The sequence below is a fragment of the Cygnus atratus genome, chromosome 2 (genome assembly GCF_013377495.2).
Source record: "Cygnus atratus isolate AKBS03 ecotype Queensland, Australia chromosome 2, CAtr_DNAZoo_HiC_assembly, whole genome shotgun sequence".
NCBI lineage: Eukaryota > Metazoa > Chordata > Aves > Anseriformes > Anatidae > Cygnus > Cygnus atratus.
The window spans coordinates 20,187,283-20,195,905 of record NC_066363.1 but is presented as its reverse complement, the minus strand read 5'-3'; the positions used below and the strand labels follow the sequence as shown (position 1 = coordinate 20,195,905).

The 8,623-nt window shown below is 35.3% G+C and overlaps 1 long non-coding RNA gene across 2 annotated transcripts in view; it reads right to left on the bottom strand.

Moving 5' to 3' along the window:
- Nucleotides 1-2,866: 2,866 nt before the first annotated feature.
- LOC118247434 (uncharacterized) overlaps nucleotides 2,867-8,623 on the bottom strand; it is a 42,775-nt gene continuing 37,018 nt past the window's right edge. The window contains exons 4-6 of one of the 2 annotated variants that reach the window (XR_004778438.2): nucleotides 7,207-7,248; nucleotides 4,203-4,388; nucleotides 2,867-3,138 (exon numbers count right to left, since the gene is read on the bottom strand). This is a non-coding gene — a long non-coding RNA (uncharacterized LOC118247434). The remainder of the gene's footprint in view (nucleotides 3,139-4,202; nucleotides 4,389-7,206; nucleotides 7,249-8,623) is intronic. The other variant, XR_004778439.2, reaches the window with a different exon arrangement.

Sequence of the window (8,623 nt, the reverse complement as noted above, 5' to 3'; positions counted from 1 at the left end):
TGATTTGTAGATGAAATAAAAAGATGTCACCCAATTTACCAAGTTAAAATGAGATGGGGAATGGATTGCCTATCTCACAGTTCACACCACACAGAGTTCAACATTTAACACCATATCTGGTAAATAGTGATGGATTCAAGAAATATAACAAAGAAAATATAAAAATCTAACATCTGTTCAGCTCTCATTTGTTATGTCCTTTTCTATACCTGAAATCTCCACAATTTGAAGAGATTTAAGTCTTCCAGACTTTCCACAGCCCAAACATCTCCATTGTTCACGTACAGGCTTGAAGCCAACTTGAGCTTCATCAGTCTTTGGGTTCAGTGAGAAAAATGGTGATTTACCACCCTAGGGGTTCATATTTCTGTCTCAGATTTCTGAGACTGAAATATCTGTGCAAGAACTGTACAGTGCCTAGACAGTGAGTTCATCATTGTGTGATGTCTCAGACTTGCCATGCACGTGCTAAAGCAAAGGTCATCTCCACACTGGTCATCCATGCAGTGCATGTGGAACAGGGCTGATAGGAGTCAGGCACATAAACTCACTGTTCATCCACAGACAAGGCAGGGGTGTGGACTGCAATGGGTGTATTTCATTCCTTGCCATGTTAATCCCTGTTGCAGATGGGCTCGAGTTCAGCATCTGACATAAGTTACCTGGCCTATTCTCACAGATGTGTTTTGAAAAGGGTAATTGTCTGCATATGTAGTGTCAGCTCTTTTTCTTGCTCTGTCACAATCATTGCCCTTTCAAAATTAAGCCTGGATATATTTTCCCTTTTGAAAAATATCTTTGTTACTCTTTCAACCTCAGGCAGGCAATTAGCAGGATTAGCTCTTTCCTAAATCAAGCGAAAAGCATGTTGACTGAGTTTAGACACTCCAACCCTCTACCCTTCATCACCCAATTTAAACTAGAACAGACCCCTTTTGCAGCTTCAGTAGTGGTCTCTCAGCTCCTTAAAACTATGATGGTAATGTACATCCCTGTGTATAATAAGCTTTCATTCCCAGTACTTGACTCATTTTAAAAGGATGCCATATTATGGACTTATCATTGATAGAACAAAAATAAATTCAGATTATCAATCAGACCAGCTTATAAATGTAATTTATACATTGTCAAAACTCTTAGAAAAATTTACACTAGTTCAAGATTTATTTAACAATGTACTGAGTTGGTGGCAAATCTGGTTCAAGAAGGTCTTGGATTTCCCACTTCCCTAATTTATTTTTGCTCCTCTGTTGACATTTATCCCATCCTCACAGACAGACAGCAGTTTGTGGAGGACACACAATGGAGAATCTTGCTAAATGACTGTGATTAAAAGTAACCCACAGGAAAAATTATATATATATATATATATATATATATATATATATTTCAAGTTCCACTTTCTGCTTTTCTAACCTCAACAAGGCTCATATAAATACAGCCCTTCACCAAAGAACAATGTAAACCACCTGTTTCATCACCAGGTATATCTTCAATGCACACCTCTTCACTGCTTTCTTGGGCCATTCCACTGTGGGCATCTCAGTATGGAGCACACTGTCTTTATTCATACTACAGATGCTTAGGATGCTTGCATGTCTAATGTATGTCTGTAGATAACATGAACAGGGCACCTGTTGACATGACAGGCTTCACCTTCCCATAATTTATCATTTCTCTAATTTACATCATTTTCTTGTCTGCATCAAACTCAACCCATAATCTCACAACGTTAGTGAAAACAGTAGTCTCCTGCTCTCATAGTGGATGGCACTATGAGAAAAAAGATGACAGAAGACAAAAGAGAACTCTTTCTGAAAAGAGAAAGGTGAAAAGATGTACATGATAGCCTTTCTTAGTAGGTCTAGCATGTACTGCAAGACTGCTATCATAATACATACAAGCTGGTCATTCTTAGAGCATTTAAAACAAGGATAAATTATCTTCTATATGACCACAATTTAAAATAAATAAATAAATCACTTTAGAACACATTCTTTTCTGGCAGAACCAAACTGAGTGAAAAGATATCCCTTTCCTGCATTGCAGACCCATAACTAACCCTGATATGAAATATATGATTATTATAGTCATGCTTTCTACACTTTCACTTCTAAAACTACCGTTGCTAAATGCAGCATTTTGATATATGACAAGGAAGATTAATGAATTGACTTTCAACCATAAAGATTACTTGTTCATTTTTTCCTACAGATGAAGTAGGATCTTTTGTGAACATGTAGATTTGATGATACCATAACTCATATGAGCTGTGGGGGACGATCTGGCACTACTGAAGTATCATCAGGTTATTGCTGGTATTAATTATAGACTACAGAAAGTTTGGACCTGATTTGGATCTCAAGACTAATATTCACAAACCAATATGAGCTGTCAATAATTTTTTTTCCCCCTCCTCCCCAAGGAATTTTGTGTTGAGGTTTATTGTAAGTTCCCACAAAAGCTTTTTAAATTCCATATGAGTGGACTTGTCAGAAATCATCAGGCTTATTTATTTCTTTCTGTGAAAAAAAAAAGTTTAGCACAGAAAATAAACGCTTGATATCAGAGGGACACTGAGATGAAAAACATATGAGATCAGATACCAAATTTTCAAAAATATAGCTTTTTTAAAAATACTTGAAAAGGTGGACTGACTTTGAGTTGTTCCTTATCAAGGTGATCATATGTTGTTTGTGTGAGGTACAGTATCAGTGCAGAATACAAATGCAGTAAGCTTATTTTTAGGCAAAGTGACAATGACTTTTTTGCACCACTGATAGATGGGATTTCTTGAGACTATCATTTCAAAAAAATGCAAGAAATAACAAATAAGAAGAAAAAAATATATAATTTCTTTCATATCAGATTTACATACTTACATTACCTATAAATATTGTAACTAAATGGCATCAGACAATGTAAATTGTGGACAACAACAAAGCTCTTCTAAGGTCTGAGAAGTGATGGCCACTTTTCCAAGTAGATCAGTTGGAATCAATTTACTTGTTAATTGCTTCATTTTCTCTCCCAGATCCTCAGACTGATTTTTCTATTTCAGAAATTGGAAGTTGGCACAAGTCTGCTTGTAGTAAATGGTGTCAGTCTCTGTTTCCTTGTTAATCTCAGTCCATGAGTCTGAGAGAAAAATAAATGGTACCTAATGAAGGGCTCTCTGTACAAGACTTTTCTCCAAATATGTTTCAAGAATGTATTTTTACAGAAAAGTTTAGTACCTAAAGTTCTCTTTGATATTAGCATAATCACAGTAGCCATTTCAGGACTACATATTCAAAAGGAAAATTCCTATTTGAAGAGAACTGCAACTTATTGGACAGAAAACTGTCAGTTCAAGCAATCAGGTACAACTACTGTGTTTTGTTTTCTGCCTGCTTTCACATGCCAGATAGCTCCTGTGTGAATAAGTTTACAAACCAAGAGGTTATGTTTTTAACATACAGAGCTCATTACTCATGGTCTTCTAATTGGTAGCCTAGTAGAGAGAGAAATATGTACAAATATGCAGAAGATCTCTAGTCCATTAAATCATAAGTAAATATACTATCAAATGAATAATTTCATTTTCATGATAAAAAAACATAAAAAACATCTTGGTCCAGTTTCAAATTAGATTGAATGGAATCTGGGCAACACATTTTAAAAAAATGTATTAAACATTATTATCTTTTCTACTGTGAATTTAATGTTTTATAAGTCTTTCTTTTAACAGATTTCATGCTTTCATTTGAACGTTAACATCCAACATTTCATTTCTAAGCTGCATTAAACAGGCTTGAAAACTAATAGAATTAAAAGTTTTTCTTAATTACTCCACAGTTAAAGCCTTTTTCTTCCAGTGCTAGTACTTAGTTGAGTTTCTTCCTCATGTATAAGCAGAAATCTTAGTACTTATCTAAGTACTACCATCTTCTCCACCATGTGTAAGAAAGTGTTTATTTAAATTCTTTATTTTAAAGTTTTTGTAGTCATATAGTTTTTTCCTATTATTTCTATTTCTCCCATTAATGAACCACATATCTTCATTTCTCCATATTTTCATTTCAATACACCAGGCTACTACTTTAGCATTTCTGTTTATATAAGCAGACTAATTTAAAGCCCCCTGTAGAAGACAGCTTAGAGAGTTTATAGTTGGTTCCAGAATATTCAGTAATATCTGGCTGACATATATATATACTTACTTGCACTTGGCCTTGTTGAACTCCACGAGGTTCACACAGGCCCACCTCTCAAGCCTGTCCAGGTCCCTCTGAATGGCATCCCTTCCGTCCAGCATGTCAACGACACCACACAGCTTGGTGTCATTGACAAAGTTGCTGGGGGTTCACACCATTCTACTCATATGAGCTCGCAACTTATAATCAGACCTATAAAATATATGTATATATAAATATATTTTATATATATAATTATGGAGACCAGAAAATATCTGTAAATGATATTTTTCCACCATTTTCATAGTAAGCATATATTAAGCAATTCTGGTTAATTGTAAGGCTCTACATTTTTTTAGACTGGGCTAAAATTGTTGTTAACTTGAAAATCATTCCCAAGCTGAGCTGCTGCACATGAATGTTGGTTTTGAGAGCACTAAGAAAGTTACTTTTCCCACCTGCAGTTCTTTAAGAAGTCAATTGAATTCTAAAATGTGTTTCTGATATAATAGCCATATAAATGTCAAAAGAGAGTTTAGTACAGTCACTCCCAGACAAGCAGGATAGATCGGTAACAAACACAAGAATTTTGCTATTATTGATTCAATTTCTACTGCATTATTATGCTTGGAGACAAAAAGTCCTTTCCTTCCACTAAAGTAAGATATCTATCGTCACACTAAAAATGAACTAGCAAAGCTTCCAGAAAGGAGTTTGGAGGAGAAAAAAAATAAATAAAGACAATGTCTGAAGTTTTCTGCATCACTAATCACATTGTAATGGCCTTTAAAAAGTCTATATTTTAGCCCCTGTTAATAAAAATTTTTTCATATGAACATTCCTTCATCATTAGAAAGAAATCATCTTTATGCGGAAGAAAAAACCAAATGGACCGTGGACCCTGGAAGAAAAACAAATTACATTCTTGAGAAGTAGCCCCAGGAAAGATTGTATAACTATTGTATGCATTAAGAAAAAGTCCATGAAATAAAGTAGGCACTCAGACTCATTACTTATTACAACCTAAAACATACCACTAAATTGCTTAAAAAGGTAATGAAAAGATAAAAGTGCATGCTTCATCTTATAATCACTCACTAGTTAGTATATGTATCTTGAAGAGATGTTCTTTGATGTTTTCAGAATAGAAATTTCCAGAAATAGTGCACCTTTAATGCCACCAAGGGGAATTATTAGGAGTACTAAAAGTGATATCATTTGTTGCCAAAGACTTCTGGACAGAGAGAGTTGGATCTCCAGGGCTTCCAGTGTTGCCATTAAGATGTTTCCCCTTTTCATTCCTCACATGACAGGTGGCAAAATAGGACAAGTTAGGATCGGTTTGAAAATCATTTTTGCCCTTCCTAGGTATATCTAGCACAGAAATCCGCAAGCTCATTAGGAGAGTCATGTTGCAGTTCCACTCTCAGCACACTGCATTGCCACAGATCAGCATCCCATGGTCTCCAGCACGGCACAGGCAGATTGGCTAAACTGCATTACCAGAAGCGGTTTTAGTATCAGATAAGAGAACTTTAAGCATTTTATTGGACAGCCCTACCATATGCAAATCCAGGCAGTTGCACTGTCTTAATGCTGGTCTGCTTTTAAACACACTGGCTTTTTTGGTCACTCCAAGGAAAATGATCTCAAATTACCATATTACTCAGGCTGCATGTCACAACATTAAGGTTATATCACTACTTTATTTCTTTAATAATTTCACTTTAACCAGTTAAAAGTTACTCCTTGAAAAACATTTTTCAGGCGCTTTATGTTTGTTTCCCTTCTTACATGCTTTAAATACAGAACAACACAACATGGATAATTATCTGTATGGCTAAATCCATTCAACAGAGAGAGAAAGAAAAAGAATAATTTATAACTAAAAATTAATGCAACACTTTTAAGAAATATTAAGCCATTTGCAGGAAGCCACCCATAAATATGCCATGCACAAAAATTATTGGTTGAACAAGTCTAAAATTTCAATAGAATTGAATTTTTGTTCACTTTTTACCTTCCTTGTCAGCACAATTTAACAACACGTTGCACTTCTTTGAAAAGCAGCCACCTTAAATCAAATAAAAGTCTCATTAAATTTTCCATATCCTCCTTTAGAGGAATGCAGAGTGATATGGCATTTCCCATTGTCTGTGCTTAGTGCTGTTTAGCAGGGCTATTGAAATGATGCTAAGACAGCAGTACAGGTGGATGTAGAATGTATTAATAACAAAATAATTAGAATGTCAAAGCTCATGAATTAGCGCTTTTCAAATTCAACTCCAATCAGCAGATTATGGTTTTTGTGCCTCGTGCAAAATATAAACACTGCAATTCATTACATACGCATCCTTTTTTTTTTTCCTCCTTGCAGGCATCTTTGCCAGTGAGTGTTAAATTAAGAAATTAATCCTTCAGAGGTCAATGAAGAAAGCTTTATTGGTGTTCACAAAATCAAATACTTGGAACAACAAACAGTCTGGGCAGCTCCCCCAGCCCAGTATATCACTACTCCATCTGTGTTTAGCATTTCTTTCCTAGACACTTGGAGGGAATTTTTCAGACTGTGCTGAAAATTCAGACAGTTCCCTGCTATTGCTCCTTTGTCCTGAAAAGTCAAACTTCATTACATCCATAAACAATGTTAGTTTTTTAGGGGAAAGTGTGGAAGCGATAGGCTTAAATCCTTTCTCCCTGATCTAGTCCCTCAAGACTCTATCCTTTCATCCTTTAAACACACAGCTTTCTGCTGAACCATGTTCCCCTCATACATGAAATAACATCTTCCTTTTCATGCATGGTGCAGAGATATGAAACCTCTCTGTGATATTATAATGGAAAATGATATGTACCTATGAGGTAATATTTGTTTAAATTGTAGAAAAAATAAGATTGGGGGGGAGGGGGAAGAGGGCAGTAAAAAACTCTTTTGTTGGTCTACACCACCATAAACACACAATCAAATAGTAAATCACATATAGTCACTGTATCATTTTGACATAGTATTCTGAGCCATTGGTTTCATTACCTGGTGTCACAAAGGAGAGTTCAAAAATTCAGGTAACAATTCCTGTGGGTGAAAACAGGTTTTATTATTTACAGGATATTTTTTTCCCCACATAGAAAACCTGATGGAATGTGTCACTGATGAGTTATCCAGGAAAAAAAAAAAAATTCCTTCAAAGAGTCCAATGCTCTTTAAGACAGTATTGCATATCAAGAGACTCTTCCGTGACTCTAGGGAAAGATATACTTTATCTGGCATGCATCCAGTGCACAGCTCTTTAATAAAACTGATGGACAGTTATTTTCTTAACCCTGTGATCCTCTGTACCATTGATTCTCCTAGTCTGTAGAAATGCCTATGTCAAAGGGCAGAGCCTCTGAGAGTACCTAATGTGACATGTGATTAGCTTGTTTTCCTAATTGTATCAAAGACGACAGCCCTTTCTATTTAAAAATACTTCTTTATCTATATATAAACACTATATATACTGTTGCACAGGAAAATGCAAACTTGAGTTTCTGTGCAGTACAACACCACTATAAGACAAGTTACCTTTTCTGTAACTGCCTTGGACATTAAAAATCAAAGACCCAAACAAGATTCTGCTTTTCTGGCCGGCTGTGATTTTCTTTTTCCCCTTTCAACCTGTAACTAATCATTAAGTGTCTATCAGAAAATAATTCCCTTTTGCCCCCAGTATCAGCACCACCTGGGCTCTTCCCTTGCTATGGTATTCCCTTGGAACATCATGCTCTACTGATGCTAACCAACTTTTTTCTCAGTCTCTAATAAGCAAGCCAAATTCTGAGCAATTATTCTCCAATAGTACTTGGTTTTGAAGTTTGATGTCTTGTATTTTAAACCTGTAGAAAGGTTTTCATGCTTTTAAATTCGTCTATTTTTCTAATCATATCAGCTGGTCTAATAAAAGGTTTTACATGTCCCCACAAACCTGACTTAACCTGGATTGCAAAGTATCACATTCATTTTTTCATGTTTTTAATGGGTATTCTACTAAGACCTTTATGTTTGCAAATATCAAAGACTTTGCTGAATGTTATAAAGTTGATCTCTTACAGCTGCCAGTTAATTTATTTAAATACCAAATATAATGCATTTTATATTAAAAAACTAGTGAGGGAACAAAAGAAAAAGCACTCTTTGTTTTTATTTCCCTAGCAGCATCCTAGCCCTGCCTGCAGTCCATTCAATTTAGGGAATATATAATCTTTCTGTAAATTTCATAAGTGAGTGCTGCCTGGTTATTATCACTGCAGAATGTCCAGCAAGAGGAAGCAAATCTTGCAGAGGGTGACAGAGTATTCGTGTAGTTTTGAATAAACATTGGATAATGGCTCCCCTCTGAGAGATTTGTAATACTCTGATATCAAAAGACTTATGCATTAAAAATAACAAGAATGCATATCAGATTAGCCTT